Source organism: Orcinus orca, chromosome X, assembly GCF_937001465.1.
Source record: "Orcinus orca chromosome X, mOrcOrc1.1, whole genome shotgun sequence".
Classification (NCBI taxonomy): Eukaryota; Metazoa; Chordata; class Mammalia; order Artiodactyla; family Delphinidae; genus Orcinus; species Orcinus orca.
Genome location: NC_064580.1, coordinates 4643051 through 4668898, shown reverse-complemented (window position 1 = coordinate 4668898; position 25848 = coordinate 4643051). Strand labels below are relative to the sequence as shown.

Genomic DNA, 25848 nt, shown 5'->3' with positions numbered 1-25848 from the left:
GCTTCATCGTGAAATGGGGCTTCACTTTACCTTGGGACCCGGCAGCTGGCAGACCAGTCTTCATAGTCTTAACATTTTATGCTAACCGTGATAACTTACTGAACTGATGTGTGTAGAATTTTCAAAGCATCGATGGCCAACACCACTTCTGTTTTGCTGTCTGCCCACGGACTTGAGTCCCACACCCTTGGGTCAGCAGATATACTGGCCGTGCCGACTAAACCATGAAGCGTTCCTCAGTGGATGCTACCGCTGCCTTTCTCTACAGAGATGGGCTTGAGTTAGGGCATTGAGAAGCAGGCCACGAGCGAGAAGCACCAGCTTTGGGCTTTCCTTGCCGGTCACGGGCTGTGCGGCTGCACCCCGCAAGCTCTGTCGCTACCCAGCTGCGAGACGGAAGAAAGAGCGACGGCGGCACCGATGGTTTACTGGATGGGGGAACTTAGACGTCAGAAGCAAAGGGTCCTGGAGCAACACCCCCGCTGTGTACAGCACAGAACACACAGGACATGGCAAGAGTCTCCGCAAGCGGCGGGGGAGAAGGAGGCTACCATTTATAGAGGGAATAAACATGAGGTGGGCTCATCCGTTACCAGGGAAACCAGGAGCCCACAGCCCCTCAGGTTAACAATCATCACGAGGGCAGATGTCTCCCTTTAATAAACCAACAGGTGGGGCAGCTCTGGCCTAAGGGGCAGGGGCCAAGCACGGTCCTGTGAGTAGGGTGTAGGCAAAGCAGGGACTGGTCAAGCAGGGGACGTACAGGGAACACGAGAACAGCCATACTGAGTGGCCTGACCATATATAGGCTGATAAGTGGCGTCTGACTCAGGAGGACGGACAGTCTGTCAACTTTTGAGCGTGGATTTAAAGACGAGATTTAGAGGCAGATTCATGATTACTTGCTTTCAGTGTAAAATTATTCATCTAGGGTAGCTGGGGGGATTTATGGAACATGCCAGCTCCCTTAGGGGAAGACTTTGATGAATGACCTAGTACTCGATTACCACCCCCTACCCCAAAGTGCAGTCACATTCATTAAAGTAACCCCTGGTTTTGGTTTTACAGCTCGGGATATCTGATCTCAAATTGTAGCCTGGGAACTCTGCAGAATATGGGTGTTTTGGCTCAAACCAAAGGGCCGGACTCTATAGAGTCCAGGAATTAACATCCAAAGGGCCTCAATCTACAGGTGAGACGATGGAGCCCCGTGAAAGGTGAGTGCCTGACCCAGGGTCACACAGGAAGGCAGCTGACACTGCAGCAGACTCCCAGGGCTCCTTCCAGACCCCGTTTTGGCTCCCCACGTGGCATCACCAGCCTTCCCCACAGGGGGAATATTCCTACCCGTTGACATGTGGCCAACTGTGGCAGCAAAGGGCAGCTCAAATCAGGTGCCGGCGTTCACCAGGAAATGACTTTAACAAGTGTGAACAATGCTGTTTCCTGGTGTCTCACCCCCCAGTTGGTTTTAGAAACCAAAGAGGTCACAACACCATTCAGACAGATCTAGTGAACAGAGAGAAAACCGGAGGTCAAGGACTGGAGAAAGCTAACTATGACCTTCTCGAGAAGTCGGTCAAGAAAGCAGAAAGTTTTGTCTCAAGAGAATAAGGGCAGAGGCAACAGCCGGAGGAAAACTGATGAACTGGGGTCACGGAACCACGTGATGCCCCCGTGGCACTCGGCACTCGTAGGGAGCGTGCACAGTAGGAGAGGCTGCTGGGAGCTGCAATTCCCCTCTTTGTGCCGACAGCAAATCAGCTCTTTCCCCAAATTAAGCTCAGCTTAGAAGCACTACATCACTGAACAGAATTACTGCCTCTCAGCGTTGAAGCTCTCGTAGGTATAAAAAAATGGAAAGGGCAAAACTTTATTTTTTTGCTAATGCCCCACGATAATGAACATTCTGATTCTGTATAAGTGTTCTATGTCGACAGAAGGAATGTGTTTACTGCACCGTAACCCTCCATCTCTCTCTGATCTATCAGATGTCCCTGAACTGTCCCCAAGTACAGTGACCTGAGGAAAAAAGTTTCTGCTGTGTAAAATCAATGCGGGATGAGGCGGCAGGAAAAGTTAATGTTCACACTACTTGTTAGGGGACACATAAATGTTATTACTTCTGTAATAATTTCATTTTAGCAAGCAACACAATTGGCTATTAATGAGCTGAACGCAGAAATAGCTAAGGGATATGCCCACAGAAAACTAGCCGGCCTCCCTGCAATGGAATGTTTACAGAGGCGACGTGAAAGGTGAGGCTCACTGAGTGAAATGGAAACAGATTTTGGAAGCATCCGAAGGCCAAAAGCAAGAGTTTCTTCCAAAGTCAGACTAGGTAGGTTTTCAAAGAAAACGGAGACACATTGTGAGCAAATTACTCTCACAGAGGCAAAATGGGTAGATTTTGATCGAATAAGTTTGGCAGAAAATGAGACCAGGGAGGAGGTGAATCCAGTAAGCCAGGTCACGAGTCTTCCAACTGGGGCTCACCGACTCCTAGGAAGACACAAAGACTTGCAGGGGCATGGGTATGTGGGGAAGGGATGCACCCTAAGGGAATCTGTTGACAGATTTTCAACTTCCATTTATGCTCTGCTCCAAAAACATGCTGCCTGGGTTTCCACCCTCACCTTCTTCCCCTTGGTACAAAAGGCATCGCTGGCATCCTGGCTCTTACCATGGAGATCACCCCAGGATATAAAATCCTTTCAAGTGCTTCAGGGACAATGTGAAATCTTGGTATCAATGGGGTATTGGCCAAAGGGCCAAGGGTGAGTCCTTTGCGACTAGATTGGTCAGGGAGTTGCCAGGAAACATGGAAATGGTTCTAAAGTGCCAATACAACATCCACTTTCAAGGAACATTCTGGATGGAATGGAGATGAATTAAAGAACAAAGAACCACCCAAGATGGCGGCCACCATAAAAAGGGCAGGTGCAGAAGACATCAATGTGGCTTTGAGGAGATTAAACAGGAGATTAAAAAAACAAAAATATTTGCACAGAATATAAGTAGAGTCACAGAGCTGAAGGAAGAAATAGAAGTGAAGAAAGAAACAACTCCAAAAGTTCGAAGATGCTTGTGAGTACATCAGGCTTGCAGACGATGACCGCTTAGTGACACCTCATCAGATTGGTCTCCCTGTGTTTTCATCAGTCACTCTCAAGAAGAAACAGGAGAAATGTTAGAAGAAGCAAAGGAAAATCTGCAAGAAATTGGCGCCTTAGAATCCAGAGTGGAGTCATTTCAGTGGGTGTTGGCAGATTTGAAAGTTCAGTTATGCAGAACTGGGGAGAAAAGTAAACCTTGAAGCTCATGAAAGTTAAACACCTAATAATACTTTAAAAATGTGTTTAATAAACATGAATACTGTTTCTAAGAAAAAGAACAAAGAACCAGTTAAATACAGAATTTGAGGGTGAGTGGAGAAGCAAGATAGGAAGATGGAAAGACAATTGTGAACTTTCGCCACAGACAGGGCTATAGTGCCCAAACGCCCCCCTTATTGGATGAATCCAAATAGTGCATTGCAGTGAAACTCCTAAGATGAGCATCGGCAGATGGTGGCCATGGAGTCAGAGAGGTACTTCAGAAACTAAGCCAGCCAGGTGGATGACTAACTGGATAAGGGAATGGGGGGATGGACATGAATGCTTCCAGCACATGGACTGAAGGTACAGCGATTTGGAAAAGAGCAGCTAAAGGCTAAATTTTGCACATGCCTAGTTTGGAAAATATTTGTAGCTCATGTCACAGGAAAAAGACAATAAAATATCATTGCCATCGTCAATTACTAAGGGCTACCAATGTGCTAGGCATTCTCCTAATACCGTGACTATATATTACCTATGATCCTGATACTGTAAATATGTATCATCTATGTTAACCTAAATTATCTATCTTCTATTATTCCTTCCCATTTTACAGAAGGGGAAACTGACATTTACAGAAGTTTTTACCAGCTCAGCTTGTATGTAGAAAAGGTGGGATTGAGATATAGGTTTTGTATCTGGAACGGTGCCTACCATCACTCACGATACCAGTATTGTCTCCCTGGATACTAGAATGAGGGGAGAAAGCAGAGCACAGGATAGGGAATTAGGAAACAGGACTAAGGGTGACATTTGATGCCATGCCTGTGGGTGAGATTGCCCAGCGAGGGGAAACAGAAGAAAAGAAGGGCATAAGACATAAGCGTGAGTAAACTGAAACTTCCAGGGGCAGAGGTGGGGAAAAGAACCAGAGAACGCAGCTCAGAAAGAGCATGCTGAAAGGTATGCAAAGAGCCAGAAGTGGGAATCATCGAAAGGAAAAGATACTGGAACTGGCAGTAAGACGGTCAAAGGTGACCTTGGGAAAGAAGATCCAGGAGCCGCCAAACCACTTAGATAGAGGTAGAGATGAAAGTCTGTGACGTGGACCTGAGGGGATAAAGAGTATTGATTAAGAAGGTGGCTTTGGGAAGCCAGAAGGGATCACTGAGGCAGCCTAAAATCTAAGGCAAGTCTAAGGATTAAAGGGAGAGAGGTGAGTCCCATTTGTCAACAGCCATTGGCTGGCCAGTCAATTAGTTAGTTTGCTTGTTTGTGTAGACTTTTCAGAGTTTCAGAGGTAGCAAAGTTTCCCGCTACCCATGAGAGTCTGTGAGGCTGTGATCCTGGGGGATCCCAGGAGGGGGTTGGATTTAAAATGCCGGGGAATGCAAAAGGGGTCTCAGCTCGTGTGAGTAGATCAAACAACACGCAATCCCGAAGGCACAGCCCAGGATATGAGTCAACATTGTGCAGTGGATCAGGTGAGCATTTCCACGTGATGGTCTCCAAGAAACGTATCAGCACCATGTGGAGTCAGACACATAAAGGGAATAGGGCCGATTCCAGGTGGGGCTCCGTGACATCCGCCGGTACGGCTTCAGAACTTTGAAAATACAGGTGCTGTTTAAATGGATTTTTACCTTTCTAAGGATTAGGTCTGATGCAGTGGGCATGCTGTCCCATCCAAGAGCATGGAAATTGCCCAGGTAGATTTGGGAACTAGAGTACCAGGTGAGTATTTTGAGGAGTTTGTTTGGGGTTTTTGGTCTTCCTGACATGATGGAGATCTGAAGCCATTCATTTCATGATTCTCTGCCCTTCCCCAACCTCCCGAATACTCCCTTTCAAAGTCTGGGTTCATTAGAGGGAAACCCTATTTTGCTAGGCCGATTTCTTGCTTTCTCCCTCCTCCGCTGGACCCTTTATGGATTTGTGATTGCAATGGCAGACATTCATGTCTGAGTCCATTTTAATGCTTGAGTCATTCCTTTTTCAGAGTCCCTGGCGAAGAGATATTATCTATTTTTTATCTTAACGACTCTAAACCCCAGGACACGCGTTGGCCATTCACTATTATAGATTTTAAAAGAGGTCACTTCCTTCTGAGGATTTCTATCACTTCGCTTCACCAACCAATTCTTCCTGGTTCATCACAATCAATTTCAGAGCAATATTTTATCTGTGGGATAAAGTTTCCAGAAAGAAGAGAGTTTATCAGATATTAAGCTTTTAGCTGGGCAGTACTTCCAGCCGATGTCCAGGAGCTAAAGTCCCAGATCTCCAGTAGATCAGGCTTCTGTGCCAGTTTCATTATCTATAGGTAAGAACTCATTATTCACTGCCTGGACCAGGCCTGGGAGTCTACTGTATAATTGCAAATTATCTCACTTGGTATCTTCTCTCTTTTGAAAATCCTTACCAAATAATACCCTAGCATGCTTCCATGTCCAGATTTCAAGTTTTGATTTTATTTACAACTGTGTAATTTGCCCATATTCAGTGCATTTCCCTTACTCCTACAATTAGCTGTGCCTTTTGAAATAACTGTACATTTGTTCAAATGGTAGCAGTCTGAGATAGACAAGTAATGATCATCTCATTGACAGACAATGACTTGTTTATAAGGGAAATCAGTCTTAAGGACCTAAGTATTGGTCCATATACCTTTCCTTTGGAAATGACCATAATTTCAAGTAGTTAGGAGAAAACGGTGAAAATGGCAGAAGAAGGTCAGACGGTTTAGTGTAAAGGCAGACAAAAGACAAGCATTCCAAGCAGTGAGGGGCATGGAGATGGAGAGAACACATCAGTTTTATTTCCTCATGCTTGAGCGATTAGTTCTGGGCCCTTGTAAGACAAGGATGATAGGGTCATGGAGCAGAATGATATAATCTGATTATTGGCAACATCCCCGAGAGCAATAATCACAGGGTTCCAAGAAATATGATGAAATTGAGAAAAATCTGACTTCTTAAAGACATCTTCAGGCCCGGGGTGGGAGTGGGGATGAAAAGCAACGGGCATGAAGGATCTCACTGGAGTGATGAGAACGTTCTAAAACGGATTTACGGTGATGATCGCACAACTTGGTAATTTAATGCAAACCACTGACTGGTGCAAGCGGGTGAATTTCAAAATACGTAAAATAAGCCTCAAAAAATTTGTAAACAGGCGTTATATCACTTAAAGAAAAATAACACAGACTGAATTAAAAATGTATATATGTAAATTTAGAACAGAGTGCCCTTGTGTGCCACTGTAAATTGAATAAGGTGGTTGGGCTTTCACATGTTTTATGCTTTTTCTCTCTTTCTGCTAAATGTGAACGTGTGTGTGTGTGACTGACTTGTCTCCTGATGTTCCTGGCAGGGACATGTCCGCTTGGGAGGACCTTCCCCAGCGTCTGTCTGAGGCAGCCCACCAGGATGCAGAACCAGCACGGCGGAGAGAAGCTAAGGTCTCAGGAAAGGTCAACAACGTGTGGGTAGAAACAAGACAGAAAAGCAAACAGGGTTTGACCCACAGAGTAAACTGTGTAACGGGACGGAGTGTGGGGAATGGCCCAGGGCCGTGGCTCAGGGCCAGAGTTACCAACAACTGGGTTCCTGGGGCTTCTAGACTCTGCACGTGGTGCAGGCATGGTGGCTCAAAGGTACACGGGGTTCTGGGGGGCAAGCACAAGGCTTTTCATTGCCCCTGTTTTAAATGAGTACCCGATACTCTTAGGCTTCACGGATCGTCCAAAGTCATGATTTTTAGTAAGATCTCCAAAGACAGCAGTATCTTCAAGATTATTTCCATGGAATTGTCCAAGTTTTTAATTCAAGGCATCTTTTTATCATTGAAAGGCTGCCAAGGGTGGATGCTAATTCTTTCCAATCAAATTTACTTAAATTCAATGATTACCGTATAATACACGGAAAACAGACAGTGAGCCCTATTTGTTAAACATATTTTTATGAACGTAGCAACGGCATATCCGTTTTGGTTTTCAACTACATGGAGACAAATTCATTTCATGAATTTTTGTTCTTCCAGAATCCCAGGAAGAAGCAGCACTGAGCATCTTTGCAGGAAAAGCAGAAGTGTTTCCTGCAAGAGATGATGATGAAGCTGAGAATGTAGTTAATTATGTGCTGCAGGGAAAATTCTCCTGGGACAGCATGGATGCAATAGGGGACTCCAGGTCTGGTGAAGAAGGAAATCCTAAAAGTCTTACTGAAAAACAAAGTCTATGGATAAAAGTGACTAACTGTGGGAAGCATTCCAAGCAGATTGGTAAATAACCAACTGTTACATTGGTAGGAAAATATAAAAGGGCCACAGAAAGGATCCCCCAATATCCCTGCTATGCAGTTATCACAAGTCAAAATGACACTAGCCTCTCGAATTTCGCTCCCTATTGGAGCCAAGAAAAAATAATCATACTCAAAGTATAACTTTATGCACCAGGTTCATTCAGCTTAAAAGATGCAGAAGTGAAAAAGTCACAGGAACAGACATGCCATTTGATAACTTCAGCGGCAGCTAGGCTCAAAGGTAGCTGGGAATGTATGGCATTCATGTAATTCTTTAAAGAAGGCCATCTGGAGTCACCATATTGATTCTTCCAATGGCTCTAATGGAATATATAATTAGGTGCCACGTATATTGCACACACACCATCGTACCCTAGGAGGCTTCATGTCCTAATGAATGCTTGGGCAGTGGCCAGGAGCACTTTTTTTTTGATGAAAATAAGTTGTAAGTAGTCACTCAGCCGCTTTCACACCGCTGTGTTTGATAAAATCCCTAATCTCGTAATGTGTCCACTGGACACAACTGTATGTGTTGAGGGTGAGGAAATGGGGTTGGAAGAGAGATGGAAATTAGTGCAGTCAACACAGAGAGAAAGGCTCCTGATCTAACTGGAATTTGAATCTTCATAAGGTGATGGGCCATTGGTTCCATCCCCTGGACCTCAGGACACCCAGTTCTGTCCCCAGACCAAGGCAGGCTTGGATGGGGGTAATAACACTTTGTGGGTGGAGAGGAGAGGGAGGCGCAGGTGAGAGGTAGATGACGTGTGATGGAGAACAGGCAGGTGGAGGGAGGGTTCCAGAAGACCCTGTTTACTCCCGGCTCCGTGGCCCATTTCAAGTTGGGGAGCAGATTCAACTCAACAACTCAGAGACTTCTGGGATCCCTGCCACCATCTGGAACACCAGCAGCCCCGCCCGACGGCAACTCCCAACAGGACCAGGAATCGCCCCTACGGATTTTCAAGTCCATCTCCAGCCACCAGGACAGGTTTGATGGCCTCTCGGGACCCACGGGCCTCCTTTCGTGACCTTGGAACCATGTGACCCTGTGTTTCAGGTGACTGGTTTCTGGGCCCCTCCTTCCTTGTATTTCACCTGAGCCTTGGCTGTCCCACCTTTCCCAACAGGCTGCTGCTGGGCAGACAGAAACAAGTCGTACAAACTCTCATGGTACAAACTGAGGCTTTGCCAGGCGCTCTCTCACGGATAAACTGCATCTTCCTCGACACAAATTCTGACAGGAGACGCTGTACTTTTACCTCTCAGGGCTGCTCAGCCACAGCAGAGACAACCATCTAAAATGAGGACCTCAACGATGAAGAGAGATGAAACCTGGAGGTGAAAAACAGCACGGCAGGTGCTCAGAAAGTGAAACATTAACTGGCCACATGACTTAGCCAGACCACTTCTGTGTGTACACCCAAAAGAAGCGGAACCACACTGTTAAAGACATCTGCACACCCGGGGCTCACAGCTCACAAGAGCTGAAACGTGAAAACCCACACGCTCAACAACAGGTAAACGGATAAACAAAATGCAGCCCAGCCATAAAATGCTACAGGATTCAGCCATAAAAAAGAACAGAGTTCTGGAACGCGGACAAGTCTTGAAAACATGATGCTCAGGGAGCGAAGCCAGACACAAAAGGCCACATATTGTGTGAGCCCATTTACAGGTAACGTCCAGAAGAGGTGAATCTATAGACACAGAAAGGAGATGAGTGGTAGAGGCTGAAGGGAAAGGAGGCTGGGTTTGGGGGGGACTGATAAAGGGTATGGGGTTTTGGTGGGGGGAATAATGAACAAGTTCTAGAACTAGAGAGAGGTACCAGTTGAACAAAGTGGCTGGATACACTAAATGCCTCTCAGTTACACACTTTATAACGGTTAACATGCCATTTGTTGAATTTTACCCCAAGTTTTTTTTAAAAAGCGTTAAAAAAGACACATCAAGCTGAAGTTTACTTTTTAAAAAAACACCACCAAGTCTTCTGATTTCACTAGCGTGATGTTCCAGCCTCAAACTGAGATGTGGACAAATGCCAACCCCCCACTGTGAACGCAAACAGGACTGTAGGTCACCGCTGGTGACGATCTGGGCCCACCAGCGTGGCCCAGGGACCATAGACGTGGGTCCAATGAACCTTCTGCGTAAGGACAGAAGGAAGGACTACACGGACAGCAGTGGAGTGATAACTTCCAACCAATAAGAGAACACTTTCTGCTGTAAGGCCTGGGTGGACCGAACGGGGCTGGGGGGAGGGGAGAGCTGACCTGGTAGCTAGGATCACAGAAGAAGGATGGCACTAGGGTCTACTGGGTGTAGGGAGGCAAGGGCTGTCCAGAGAGACCTATTTTCCAAATCCTATTTAGGCTCCCAGGTCCTGCCACAAAAAGGCATCTGTCGTAGGCAGGAATCTAAGATAGCCTCCATGGCTCCCACCTCCTGGTACCCACATCTTTGTGTGATCCTCTCCTCTTGAGGATGTGTGTGTGTGGGGGGTGCTGAGATGTAAGACTTGGCAAAAGTGAAGGGATATGATTGAGGTCCCTAATCAACTGACTCTGTGCAACTCAACGAGGAGACTGAAGTGGGTGGGCCTGGCCTAATCAGGTGATCCCTTGGAAACAGACTCCAAGCAGAGGATTTGCAATCCTCCCGGCCTGGATGGAACAAACAGTCGTGGTGTGAAATGCCTTTAGGGAGGGGTGGCCCCTAGGAGCTGAGGGTCCCAGTCCTACAACCACAGGGAACTAGATTCTGCCAACCTGTTGAATGAGCTTAGAAGGGGATTCCAAGCTTTCAGGTGATAATACGACTGTGGCCAATATTTTGCAGGCTTGTAAAGACCGTCGTGAGCAGACGAGCCAGGTAAGCCATGCGGGGACACCTGACCCACAGACACGGAGATAATCAATGGATGTTGTTCTAAGCCCTTAAATGTGCGGTAATTTGTATCCAGTGACGGATAACTACCAAAACATCCACTCCCAAATGTACATAAAATGGTAATAACACCACTGCATTTAACCAGGATGCAAAACCAGCAACTCTCAAATACAGTGTTCCCCTCCACAAGCAGCCACAGACGGCAGTGACAAGTCATATCAGTTGGACTTACAAAGAATTTTCAGCTCCTTAAGGCCAACGGTCCTGGTTCCTGGGGCTCTTCCTCTGACGCTGTGAGCCTCCCTCCCATCTGTGCAACTGAAAAAATCCCTTTCTGGGTGTGAGTGAGGGGGCATTGAGTTTCTGTCACTTCCAACCAAAAAAACCTGAGGGTGCACCCTCTAGCTCTAGACAGTTATGACTATCACCTCCTTGATTAATGAACTCCTCACCTGGACTCATTTGCAATGAGAAGTTCCTGGACTCGACTGCGTGCTGCCGACCGTGATGAGTCTGCCTCAGGAGATGTCAATTATGTGACATGACCCGGCATGCCCAGGAAGGCAAATGGCTTTCGACACCCCTTTGGATGTCCCAGGGGATGGGTGACAAGATGGTGGGGCAGGAAAACTCTTGGCCCCAACACTACCTATAGAACACAGATTTATTTTTTTCCCACCTGTAATATAAGATCCGCCTAGACCAACGACTGTCAAGCCCCAGTTACTTTGTCTTCTGGGGGACAGGTGGCACTGTCTGGACACATTTTTGGTTGTCACAGCTTGTGGGTGTTGCTCCACAAGCAACACAGCTGTGCTCACAAGCTGTGACCTTCTACCCACTGGCATCCCGTGTGTAGAATCCAGGGATGCACATGAATATCCCACAATGCACTGCCAACAAAAGAACGATCCGGCCCCAGGTTATCATTCGTGCCAAGGTGGTGCATCGTGCTCTCAGTCCAAGTTCTGTCTTACTAATTCTTAAATGCTTTTTCTAGCCCGGTAGTTGTCAACGAGGGGTGACTCTGCAGCTCGTCCCCAACGCCCGCCCCCAACCCCACCCCCCAGAGGTGTTAGTGGTGTCTGGAGTCATTCTGGTTCTCACAACAGGGCAGGTGCTATTGGCATCTCCGGGATGGTGTCCGAAGATGCGCCTAAACATCCCACGATGCACAAGACCCATCCCACGACAAAGAATTCCCCAGGCCCACAGATCAACCGTGCCCAGGCTGGGAAATCCTGACGCAGAGGCATACATGCCTGCTCGCCAAACGACAATCTTCCCTTCTTCTTAATTAACCAAAAATGGACTTGGCACTTTTTTTTTTTTAACGGAATCACATAGCTGGCCTTTTCAAAGTCAATACATGCCTTTCAGTTTAGTACGTCCAGGGCCACAGAACACCAGGCTGGGCCCTCATAACCCACACGGTCCATCTGAGTTAGGGGTTCTTTGCCTTTCGGGTGCACAGGCTGGGGAGAAGCTGCCCCCTGAGCACACGGGGCACAGAAGCTCTGAGCACAGGGTCCAAAAGGCACAGTCCTTCTGCCCAACTCTTCTGGCCGCATTTAGATTTCGGAGCGTTTTCACACTATTGCAAAGCTTGGACAGTGCAGAAAGGTCATGAGGTTTTAAGCACTGCAAGCTGCTTCTGAGGGTATAAGAGAGCATATGATGATACAGTAAATGGGAAAAAAAAAACACACCCACATAGTGCAAACACCATCTGATGTTCAAAGTCACCACGAGCTAAAAATGAACCCTGCCCTGCTGGCAATTACAACCCCAAGTCCTCGGTCTCAAAAAAACACAAACAAGTGTGGCTAGCTGTGTTTCAGAGCTCAGAATTCTTTGGATTTTACAAAGTAATGGCTTTAAAAAAAAATCAAAACTAATTTATTAAAAGGATTCAAAGACCCCCTCCAACGCTGAGCTGCCTTAGGACGGCTTTTGGCACTCGTAACAGACACAGTCGTTTTCTACACTGAAAGCATTCATTCTGTCCCACACACCATTCGGCAATTGAACCAACCAAAAATTGTAACCATGTGAGGTGATGGATGGTCACTAAAATTATGGTGCTCATCATTTGACAATACACATGGTATACCAAATCACTGTGCTGTACATCTGAAAGGTATACAATGTTAAGGTCAACGATATCTGAGTAAGACTGGAATATCTATAAATTTGTCGTTCAATAAAACTGGAATATATATGTATATATTCACCATTACCTTCATATATATATGTATAAAACATCTATACATGTATATGTTCACCATTACCTTCATATATATAGGTATAATACATCTATACGTGTATATGTTCACCATTACCTTCATATATATAGATATCTATATATGTACCATTACCTTCATATATATATATATATACACACACACACACATACTATATCTTCAAATATATCATGTAATCCATATACCTTGGGCAAAGTTTTAGAAAGCAACCTGCAACCACACATATTAATGGTTCCGCAGCGATAAACACGATGAATATTTGCATTCTGTCGGCTAAAGAAAGACTATTCAACGGTACATCAGTTTTACATTCCTTGGTTCAGAATAAGTGTTGCTGCCAGACACTGGGCTTCCAATCTCTTTCTTTTCTTTCTGGTTACAGACAAAGGGCTGTGGATCAGAAGGCAGGGCTCTGTAGAAAAGCAATTGAAGAAGTCAGCCCTGGCAAAGCCGTCCTACGCTGAACAGTGTCTTGGCCAATCCCGTGAACTCACATAAGCCCACAGTCTCCTCATCTGTGGCAGAGGCGGCACGTAGGGACCCAGGAAACCCTGGCCCAGTGACTCAGCTCGGACAAGCTGGGGCGTCCTCCAGCAAGAGTGAAAGCTGCCTGGAAACCTGGGGGAAGAGCTGCAGACAGGACGCAGGGGCCCTCTTCCCGCTTCCGTCAGGCCTCCAGGGGCTCCTTCCTGTCTCCAGTTCACAGGTGCTAAGCAGAGGATGCTCTGCTCCCCAGGAAGCCTTCAGCAATGTTTGGACCAGGGCGCAGGTGTTCTCAAGCCCCTGCGGTGCACAGGACGCTCCCACATCAAAGAGTGATGCGGAATTGCAGTACATTGAGCTCCATAGAGACAGTGCCGGGGCAAGTGAGAGCCGGACGGGCACTGGGCGACTCTGCCTCGCGGAGGAAAAATAATCAAGCATGGGCAAAGGAGATCCTAAGAAGCCGAGAGGCGAAATGTCATCATATGCATTGTTTGTGCAAACTTGCCGGCAGGAGCACAAGAGGAAGCACCCGGATGCTTCCGTCAACTTCTCAGAGTTTTCTAAGAAGTGCTCAGAGAGGTGGAAGACCACGTCTGCTAAAGAGAAAGGAAAGTTTGAAGACATGGCAAAAGCGGACAAGGCCCGTTATGAAAGAGAAATGAAAACTTATATCCCTCCTAAAGGGGAAACAAAAAAGAAGTTCAAGGATCCCAATGCACCCAAGAGGCCTCCTTCGGCCTTTTTCTTGTTTTGTTCTGAGTATCGTCCAAAAATCAAAGGAGAGCATCCTGGCCTATCCATGGGCGATGTTGCAAAGAAACTGGGAGAGATGTGGAAAAACACTGCTGCAGATGACAAGCAGCCTTCGGAGAAGACGGCTGCTAAGCTGAAGGAAAAGTACGGAAAGGATACTGCTGCAAACGGAGCTAAAGGGAAGCCTGATGCAGCAAAAAAAGGGAGTCGTCAAGGCAGCAAAAAGCAAGAAAAAGAAGGAAGAGGAGGAAGATGATGATGATGATGAATAAGTTGGTTCCAGCACAGTTTTTTTTTTCTTGTCTATAAAGCATTTAACCCCCCTGTACACAACTCACTCCTTTTAAAGAAAAAAAACTGAAATGTAAGATTTTTTTTTAAACTGTACAGTGTCTTTTTTTGTATAGTTAACACACTACCGAATGTATCTTTAGATAGCCCTGTCCTGGTGGTATTTTCAATAGCCACTAACCTTGCCTGGTACAGTATGGGGGTTGTAAATTGGCATGGAAATTTAAAGCAGGTTCTTGTTGGTGCACAGCACAAATTAGTTATATATGGGGATGGTAGTTTTTTCATCTTCAGCTGTCTGATGCAGCTTATACGAAATAATTGTTGTTCTGTTAACTGAATACCACTCTGTAATGGCAGAAAAAAGAAAAGTTGCAGCTGTTTTGTTGACATTCTGAATGCTTCTAAGTAAACACAATTTTTTTTATTAGTGTTGTTGTCCTTTTCATAGGTCTGAAAAGTTTGCTCCTAAGGGGAAGCTAGTCTTCTGCTATTGCCCATTTTGGATCACACGAATTATTACAGTGTTTATCTTTCGTAGAGTTAGCTGATAAAAAGCTTTCGTGTATGCACCCTGCATACTCATGATGAGGGTGATAAAAGCTTAATTGAGACAGTTTTCATCCATAACTGAAACTCAAATCTTGATCGGTGGATATCAGATGTCACATAGCCCAGGTTCATTTACAAAGTGAAGAGTAACCAATCTACTCACAGCACGGGATTATTAGAATCAAACATTTTGAAAGTCTGTCCTTGAAGGACTAATAGAAAAGTATGTTCTAATCTTTACATGAGGACTCTACATCCTTTAACTCCCATTACCATGTAATGGCAGTTATATTTGCAGTTCCCACGTTTAAGACTGAGAATGTATCCCCAAAAGCGTGAGCTTAAAATACAAGACTGCCATATTACGTTTTTTTTTGTTGTTGATATTAGTCCCAACAACGGCTCTGGAGAAAAAGTGCTGGCTGTAAATGTCTTCTCCTATTTATCTAAATATGGATTGTTTAGGAAACTTGAGATCCTCCATTAAAGGTATTTTTAATTAATTGGGCCAACTTTTAAAATCGTATACCACATTTTAAATCAGGTATATCTTCCTGTATTATGGTTTGCCCCTTTATAAATGAAACAGACATGAGGGAGGAAGACAAGCTTTGTATTTCAGTGTGAATTACCCGATTTATTTGAATTTGATTTTTCTTTACAACACTCAAGCTCATTCATCAGGGTCATATGTTTATCTGCGTAACAGTTTAGGGAACACTTTGGCAATGTTGTCGTTTTTGAGATTATCGTTCTCTTAAAGTGCCAGTGTTCTAAAATAGCGTTCTTGTAATTTTACACGCTTTTGTGATGGAGTGCTGTTTTGTTATATAATTTTGACTTGGATTCTTTCCATTTGCATTTGCTTTATGTAATTTCAGGAGGAATACTGAAGATCTGAGTCCTGGATGATACTAATAAACTAATAATTGCAGAGGTTTAAAAAAAAAAAAAAGAATGATGCGGCCCCAAAAGTCAGCACGGTGGTGCCCAGGCTGAGGAACCCTGCTCCACCGCAGAGCTCTGGCGGATGCATTTTATTCTACTGTTTTATGAAGTATAGTTGATTTACAATGTTGTGTTAGTTTCAGGTGCAGAGCATCGTGATTCCGGGTTTCTGCAGATTATATTCCATTACAGGTTATTACAAGAGAATGGCTGTAATTCCCCGTGCTATACAGTAAATCCTTGCTGCTTACCTATTTTACAGAGAGTAGTCTGTATCTGTTAATCCCATACCCCCAGTTTGTCCCTCCAATGTCCCTCTCCCCTTTAGTAACCATAAGTTTGTTTTCTGTGTCTGTTTCTGTTTTGCATGTGCATTCATTTGTATTATTTTTGAGATTCCACATACATGTGATATCATAGAGTATTTGTCTTTCTCTGTCTGATTTATTTCACTAAGCATAAGACACTCTAGGTCCATCCATGTGGCTGCAAATGGCAATATTTTATTCTTTTTTATGGCTGAGTAATATTCCATTGTAGATATGTACCACATCTTCTTTATCCAACCGTCTGTTGATGGGCACTTGGGTTGCTTCCATGTCTTGGCTATTGTGAATAGTGCCTTGTGCATTTTAAATGCTTATTGTAGGTCAGTGGTTGTCATCTGGAGCTGAAGGGACATGGGGCGACACCTGGAGACAAGTCTGGTTGTCACATTTGGGAGGGGGGTTGATACTGCCATCTAGCAGGTGGGTCCTAAATATCCTCCATGCACAGGTCAGTCCCTACAGCAAAGCATCTTCCAGTTCTGCAGCTGAGAAACCCTGGGGTAGACAGATTAACTGTAAAGGAGACCTCCCCACCCCAACTCTCCATCTATCTGTAGACAAGACAACTCCCCCATCCTGGAACCACTAAAGAGGAACACTGGACCCGGGACCCATTCAGTCTCACCTGCAGGCTTCCTACCATAGTTGACAGTCAAGCCGGCTGCCCTAGCTGAGCCCAGCTGAGCCCAGCACTCGATGCTCCTGATAGGCATTTAATGATCCCTGACACTGGCACTTGCAGCATTTCTCGAGTTTTGTTTTCCATCTTGGACAGCCTTGGAGGTGAGACTGCCATTGTGTTTCATCATTGCTACACCTTTTTTTTTTTTTTTTGCGGTATGCAGGCCTCTCACCAACGGGTGGCCTCTCCCGTTGCGGAGCAAAGGCTCCGGACGCGCAGGCTCAGCGGCCATGGCTCATGGGCCCAGCCGCTCCGCGGCACGTGGGATCTTCCCGGACCGGGGCACGGACCCGTGTCCCCTGCATCGGCAGGCGGGCTCCCAACCACTGCGCCACCAGGGAAGCCCTGCTACACCTTTTTTTACCTGGATCCCAGGGGTCCTAGGTAAGAGTTCACTGACTGATAGAGTTTTATAAGGTTAATATCCAAACAAAGTGGGGATTTTAATCAGAAGACAAGAAGCAAAGAAAACAACAGAGGTGGCGACTGGTCTGCAGAACACGGCTTAGGATTTTTACCCATAAACCTTTAATGCCTGTTTCATCCAGCCTTTTAAGGGATGCCTGACATTTACTGTTTCGCTTTTAAATACAAATAGAGGGAGACTTTATATCTTTTTTTTTCCCCACGCAGTGAAAGCTTTTACAGTTCTGAATCCTGATGGCATCAGCTGTTATATTAAAATCTCATTATAAATGAATATGGGGCAATATCTCAGTTGGGAAATATGAATGACCCTGGAGACACCAATTCATAGGAATAATCTGTCAGGTATTGCCATGGGTTTACTGAACACACAGAGTGCCCTATGGCAAATAACCAAGCCGCGGAGTAATCTTCCAGTAAAATAGTTTCACCATTTTTAGTAACATCATCTTGGGTGGCAATGCTTTCTAGCAGCCCTCTGACTCAATCTGCAAGGGTGAGCACAAAGGGCAAAACGGATGTGGACAGGAAACCTGCGGATACCTGGATAAGAAGTAAAGTAAGCAAGAACTAGACATCTTAATTCATTCCGATCATTCATTAACAAGGGAAACGTGGAGGGTGAGGCTGAACGGGGGGTTACATGCATTTCTTAGCATCTATCTCTGGGGGAAAAAAATAATATATTTGGCTGGTTCATAACAGGTAGATTATGTATGGCATGCACTGCAAAGGACACACTGTCCCAGAGGCTGGTTTCTCTGTAATTGACGTACATTTGCAGAATGGACAGGCTGATTTCTGAACCACAGACTCATTCCCTGTTTAACCCAGCTCCTTTATACAGAAGCCAAACCCTGTCTACGTGGCCAAACACTGGAATAATAAACAGCACATCCGAAAACATAGCCAGTGTAGCCACAAGGAGTGGTGGAGGCCATGGTCCTGAGGACACACTCAGTGATCGACGTACACGCCTCTCAAGTAGGTAGGAAATCTGGTTGTCATTTTTCAGGACACAGATTCAAGTGGCTCATGCCAGACTTTGAACTTGTATATTTAGAACAGAAAATAAAGATCTGTGGGACTTCCCGGGTGGCACAGTGGTTAAGAATCCACCTGTCAATGCAGGGAACATGGGTTCAAGCCCTGGTCCGGGAAGATCCCACATCCGCGGAGCAACTAAGCCCATGCTCCACAACTACTGAGCCTGCGCTCTAGAGCCCGTGAGCCACAACTACTGAGCCCGTGAGCCACAACTTCTGAGCCCACGTGCCACAACTACTTAAGCCCGCGTGTCTAGAGCCGGTGTTCCGCAACAAGAGAAGCCACCGCAATGAGAAGCCCATGCACCGCAAGGAAAAGTAGCCCCCGCTCGCCGCAACTAAGGAAGTCCGCACGCAGCAACGAAGACTCAATGCAGCCAAAAAAAAAAAAAAAAGAAAAAACCAAATTCCTAAGTATGAAAAAAAAGGAAAGAAAAGAAAGATGTGACACGGAAAAAAGGTAAAAAAAAAAAAAGTGGAACTGCTATTAACTCCTCAAAATTATGTTTTGGAAAAGCAGCAAGTACTAAGCTGAGAATGACACTCGTCTTTCATGGAATACATTTGACAGCAAATACTTCTTATTCATATTCCTTGTATCCAACTCAGAAGCAGTGGTTCTAATACTTTGATAGCTAGGGTTAACGGACCCAACTTCTCTTTTGAGTCAAGCTACAGCACAAAGTGCACCTCTTTACTCACTTCCTCTTAGGTTTCTTGTTTTTACCCGCAGGTGTTTTCAAAGTATGAATTTCATCCAGAAAGAATCAAATAAAGACTACTAGGCAATTGCTTTCCTCTCCCACAAGACCTCCTTGTTCCAGAGCAAACAAACAAATGAATACATATCAATTCTTGCAGGTGGTTTTACAGATTATTTTTTTTTTAAAAGGTAACACTCCAAGTAAAACACATACTAACTTTCATTAGTCCCACGCCAGATAATTCAAACCTCCATCTGCCCATAGCTAACTAACACTTAGCCCTTCGACTTACATAATTAACTCTTACCCCATGTATTATTTAACTATTCCAGAAAAGGAACAAAACAGGGACCTGTAGACAAAGTAACTATTCCCAAAAGCAAAAAAAAAAAAAAAAAAAAAATCCAACTCATCAACTCATGAGGCTTTCAGACAGAGCTATTCTCCGGCACACAGAGAAGGTGCCTTGACCGCAGGGACCTCACACAGCTTTTCCACTGACTGCACTGGACAGCACCCCAGCCAAGAGCTCCAGGCTTTGAATACTCATTGGGCAGCCCGGGGAAGTTATATGGACTTATATCACAGGCTGTAAAGTCATCACCGGATAACTGGTGAAGCTCTCATAAAAAAGTTACTTAACACCTGTGTTTCTTCACGTGGTCCTCCCTCAGGCCCCTAGTGACTCATCTATAAATCAGAGGGGAGCTGGGCTTCCTGAAATGATCAGTCACACCTTGGCAGTCATCAAACGGACACATCTATCATTTCTGAATACTGCACCGTGATCTTTCTTTTCCTACTGGCACCCTGAAGTGGGAGGGGGAAAAAAAGCGGACATGTACTCAGAGCATCTCGTGTGTGCACGGGAGTGTCCACGCCACTGTGCACAGCAGGCAGGTGTGGCGGGTGCACACGTGTGGGCGGAGAAGCTGAGGGTGCTGGAAAGCAGTGGGGAGGTGGGCGTCACACGTGGGGACAACTGCTCCCCCACTGGGAGGCACCGGGGTGTGGGTGAGGCCATGCGCAGCCGGTGCTGCGTTCCGGATGCCCTGTGCACGGCCCGCAGCGCAGCAGCCCTGCATCCTTGACTATCACTTGTCTCGCTCCCCCGGCACGCGGCACGCAGAGCCCCGAGGAAGGCATTCCCGGCCAACACCAAGGGTGGGGAAGTCGGCCGGGCAGCCCTGAGCCTGGTGGGCGGAAAGCAGCACAGAGGAAGTGAGCCCGGATGCCTCAGCCCACACGTCTGGGGGACACGTGTACCCCGGGAAAGATAACCGTCAGCGTTTCTCTTTTCGCCTGTCCCCTCCCATCCATCATTATTTCGTTCTGTTTAGTTTTAAAAAAAAAGGAAAGACTAAATCTCCACCTTTGTTTTCCATGTCTATAAATAAAACCTTACTTCGTTTTAATTGTGTCCCTCTGGCTCTTGGCAGGCACTCACATAATTAATACATAATGTAGCGGCTGCTGACATATTTCCCATTCTTCATGGAAACCCAGGACGATAGTACGGTGAAACCTGAAAAACTATTTTAACCTGAATAAGCATGACTGACATCATCAAAAGGTGACATCTAGGGCTTCCCTGGTGGTGCAGTGGTTGGGAGTCCACCTGCCGATGCAGGGGACACGGGTTCGTGCCCCGGTCCAGGAAGATCCTACATGCCGCGGAGCGGCTGCGCCCGTGAGCCGTGGCCACTGAGCCTGCGCGTCCAGAGCCTGTGCTCCGCAACGGGAGAAGCCACAGCAGTGAGAGGCCCGTGTATCGCAAAAAAAAAAAAAAAAGGTGACATCTGGTCTTGGGGGGGGTGGGATGTCTCTATAAAACTTACTCGTTGGAGAGACGGTTCACAGTATCAGGGGCCAAAATTCCAGCACGTCTGGGGACGCTGCTGGTCACTGAATGCTTTAAAGCCCCAAACTCAACGCCTAGTGCAACTCTAAAGCTGCAGGTTTAATTCCAGGGTAAGTCACCATGAGTGAACGCGTGGTTTTGGTGGTCTGGGAAGGGAGAGAACAAGGAAAGAGCTTCTGGTGGCTTCATGCATCACTCACTGCACCTCTGGCTGCTCTCCTGTCCCTCCCAGCAAGGAATGTGGAGGGAAAGATAAGGTCAAAGGGGCAGATCATCCCCCTGCCGCTGGTACTGTCCAGAGATGGCTTCAGGCCACGGGAAGGGCTGACCCTCCCTCTGAAGTGCATGCCTACCAGTTCATGGGGCCTGTCCCAGCTGGATTCCTCCCCATCGACAAGTCCTGAGACTGGGGGAGTGGGGGGTAGGGGGAGGGCATGGCTGCGGCTCCTTCTCAGCTGGAGTCCCCCCCACCCCCCAGGAGCAGAAGTCCAAGTGGCGGCAAGGCTCCCTCCCTGCTGGTCCCCATAGGCCACCGAGGTCAGCTAGCCGTGCATCGCTGAGAGCCTTGGGAAGCCCAGCCTCTACCAGCACAGCCCCCTCCCTAGAAATTCAGGTAGGAGTCAGGCCTTTGGGGCACCAGAGATGCAGAACGAGGTCTCACCCTCTCTAAGGGGTCTTGCTGAAGCCTCACAGGGCTGGGGTTATGCAAGAAGCCCACCCCTCCATAGGGAGGGGCACAGGCCTAATGCCAAAGAAACCTCTTCCCAAGCCCCCTCCTCTTCTTCTTTTATGCCCTTGCTGCTGGATCACAGAGCCCACGGGGTTCCACGCTGCCTACTTTGAAGATTCCTCCAGGACCTCATGTATTCGCCCCTCAGCTGACACATTACGCTGCTACCGTAAATATTCCCCTGGGAAACATCTCAAATAAACAACCTAACCTTACACCTAAAGCAATTAGAGAAAGAAGAACCAAAAAACCCCAAAGCTAGCAGAAGGAAGAAATCATAAAGATCAGATCAGAAATAAATAAAAAAGAAATGAAGGAAACAATAGCAAGGATCAATAAAAGTAAAAGCTGGTTCTTTGAGAAGATACACTAAATTGATAAACCGTTAGCCAGACTCTTCAAGAAAAAAGGGGAGAAGACTCCAATCAACAGAATTACAAATGAAAAAGGAGAAGTAACAACTGACACTGCAGAAATACAAAGGATCATAAGAGATTACTACAAGCAATTATGTGCCAATAAAATGGACAACCTGGAAGAAATAGACAAATTCGTAGAACAGCACAACCTTCCGAAATTGAACCAGGAAGAAACAGAAAATATAAACAGACCAATCACAAGCACTGAAATTAAAACTGTGATTAAAAATCTTCCAACAAACAAAAGCCCAGGACCAGATGGCTTCACAGACGAGTTCTATCAAACATTTAGAGAAGAGCTAACACCTATCCTTCTCAGACTCTTCCAAAATACAGCAGAGGGAGGAACACTCCCAAACTCATTCTACGAGGCCACGATCATCCTGAAACCAAAACCAGACAAAGATGTCACAGAAAAAGAAAACTACAGGCCAATATCACTGATGAACATAGATGTAAAAATCCTCAACAGAATACTAGCAAACAGAATCCAACAGCATATTAAAAGGATCATACACCATGATCAAGTGGGGTTTATCCCAGGAATGCAAGGATTCTTTAATATACGCAAATCAATCAATGTGATACACCATATTAACAAGCTGAAGGATAAAAACCGTATGATTATCTCAATAGATGCAGAAAAAGCTTTTGACAAAATTCAACACCCATTTATGATTAAAAATTTTCCAGAAAGCAGGCATAGAGGGAACTAACAACATAATAAAGGTCATATATGACAAACCCACAGCCAATATCATTCTCAATGGTGAAAAACTGAAACCATTTCCACTAAGATCAGGAACAAGACAAGGTTGCCCACTCTCATCACTATTATTCAACATGGTTTTGGAAGTTTTAGCCACAGCAATCAGAGAAGAAAAAGAAATCCAAATCAGAAAAGAAGTAAAACTGCCACTGTTTGCAGACGACATGCTATATATATAGAATCCTAAAGATGCTACCAAAAAACTACTAAAGCTAATCAATGAATCTGGTAAAGTAGCAGGATACAAAATTAATGCACAGAACTCTCTTGCATTCCTATACAATAATGATGAAAAATCTGAAACAGAAGTTAAGGAAACACTCCCATTTACCACTGCAACAAAAAGAATAAAATACCTAGGAATAAACCTACCTAAGGAGGCAAAAGACCTGCATGCAGAAAACTATAAGACACTGATGAAAGACGTTAAACATGATACAAACAGATGGAGAGATATACCATGTTCTTGGACTGGAAGAATCAACACTGTGAAAATGACTCTACTACCCAAAGCAATCTACAGATTCAATGCAACCCCTATCAAAACTACCACTGGTCTTTTTCACAGAACTAGAACAAAAAATTTCACAATTTCTATGGAAACACAAAAAACCCTGAATAGCCAAAGCAATCTTGAAAGAGAAAAACGGAGCTGGAGGAATCAGACTCCCTGACTTCAGACTATACTACAAAGCTACAGTAATCAAGACAGTATGGTACTGCCACAAAAAACAGAAATATAGATCAATGGAACAGGGTAGAAAGCCCAGAGATAAACCACACACATATGGTCACCTTATTTTTGATAAAGGAGTCAAGAATATACAATGGATAAAAAACAGCCTCTTCAGTAAGTGGTGCTGGGAAAACAGGACAGCTACATGTAAAAGAATGAAATTAAAACACTCCCTAACACCATACACAAAAATAAACTCAAAACGGATTAAAGACATAAATAAAGGCCAGACACTATCAAACTCTTAGAGGAAAACATAGGCAGAACACTCTATGACATAAATGACAGCAAGATCCTTTTTGACCCACCTCCTAGAGTAGTGGAAATAAAAACAAAAGTAAACAAATGGGACCTAATGAAACGTAAAAGCTTTTGCACAGCAAAGGAAACCATAAACAAGACCAAAAGACAACCCTCAGAATGGGAGAAAATATTTGCAAATGAAGCAACTGACAAAGGATTCATCTCCAAATTATACAAGCAGCTCATGCAGCTCAATATCAAAAAAACAAACAACCCAATCCAAAAATGGGCAGAAGACCTAAATAGACATTTCTCCAAAGAAGATATACAGTTGGCCAACAAACACAGAAAAGAATGTTCAACAACACTAATCATTAGAGAAATGCAAATCAAAACTACAATGAGGTATCATCTCACACCAGTCAGAATGGCCATCATCAAAAAATCTACAAACAATAAATGCTGAAGAGGGTGTGGAGAAAAGGGAACCCTCTTGCACTGTTGGTGGGAGTGTAAACTGATACAGCCACTATGGAGAACAGTACAGAAGTTCCTTAAAAAACTAAAAATAGAACTACCATACGACCCAGCAATCCAACTACTGGGCAGATACCCTGAGAAAAACCATAATTCAATAAGAGTCATGTACCACAATGTTCACTGCAGCTCTATTTACAATAGCCAGGACACGGAAGCAACCTAAGTGTCCATCAATGGATGGATGGATAAAGAAGATGTGGCACATATATACAATGGAACATTACTCAGCCGTAAAAAGGAACGAAAATGAGTTATTTGTAGTGAGGGGGATGGACCTAGAGTCTGTCATACAGAGTGAAGTAAGTCAGAAAGAGAAAAACAAATCCCGTATGCTAACACATATATATGGAATCAAAAAAAAAAAAAAGGTTCTGAAGAACCTAGGGGCAGGACAGGAATAAAGACGCAGACCTCGTAGAGAATGGACTTGAGGCCACGGGGAGGGGGAAGGGTAAGCTGGGACGAAGTGAGAGAGTGGCACGGACATATATACACTACCAAATGTAAAACAGATAACTAGTAGGAAGCAGCCACACAGCACAGGGAGATCAGCTCGATGCTTTGTGACCACCTAGAGGGGTGGGATAGGGAGGGTGGGAGGGAGACGCAAGATGGAGGAGATATGGGGATATATGTACACATATAGCTGATTCACTTTGTTATACAGCAGAAACTAACACACCATTGTAAAGCAATTATACTCCAATAAAGATGTTAAAAAAAAAAAAATCCCCCAGAAGGATTTATCTTAGTAAGTGGAAAGAGGCCTTGGAGTCAGGTCCCAAGCTATCCGTGCAACCTTGGAAAAGTACATAACCAGCCTGGAGCATTGGCTCTCTCTTCTGCTGCGTTCCAGGCCAGGACCAGGACACACTGGCTAGAACATAAATAAAGGCTCCTTTTGAGCTAACTTTAGAGAATGGAAGTGAAAAGATTGCACTTGATAGTACTATGTAAACCACTGTGCTCTGAGGTCAGGAGAAGCAGGGCCTTTGTTTTATTAAGACTCGCAGAGGCGTAGTAATGAAACTGTTCAAGGTGGAACCTAGGTGATGTCTGACATCCTTCTCATCATGGTGACCACCAAAGTAACCCTCAAGAGAAAACTGGGCACATCTCCTCACTTTGGACTCTGCAGAGGAGAGCCCAGTGGAGACAGGGTTGGTGCAAAATTCTACCCTAGGACTAGGGCATGATGCAGTCAGTCAAAGAGTGGCAAGCAGTGACTCATTCTCCAAGATGGACTGGAAAGACCAAGGCTTGGTCCTTAGGGCATTAACTAGAGGAACTGGCATCTCAGTGCAAATCAGGCAACTGGGACCAGAGCAATACGGCGTTCGTGGGAGGGTCATCTCTTTACCTGGACGGGGCCTGGGACCTCAGGATCCACTGTGCAGCTGGCCTATTGCTATCTACAGTCATCTTCTATTGTCTCTGCACGGGATCAAGTGCGTGCATTCTGGATGTACAGGTGCAGCTCTGCAGCTCTGCAGCTCAGGACGGGCTCAGCTATCCTCCAGCAAGCCAGTGCCACCTTCTAAAGCTCAGAAATGCTGACC

The 25848-nt window shown here is 45.4% G+C and overlaps 1 protein-coding gene and 2 pseudogenes across 3 annotated transcripts in view; 2 read left to right on the top strand and 1 right to left on the bottom strand.

Annotated features, from left to right (window-relative positions):
* The window catches only part of STS (steroid sulfatase), a 184359-nt gene that overhangs the window by 137764 nt on the left and 20747 nt on the right, over positions 1-25848 (bottom strand). The gene's annotated exons all lie outside the window — the stretch shown is intronic.
* LOC101286001 (prefoldin subunit 4-like) lies at positions 2916-4417 on the top strand (annotated as a pseudogene).
* Positions 13654-15814, top strand: LOC101286252 (high mobility group protein B1-like; annotated as a pseudogene).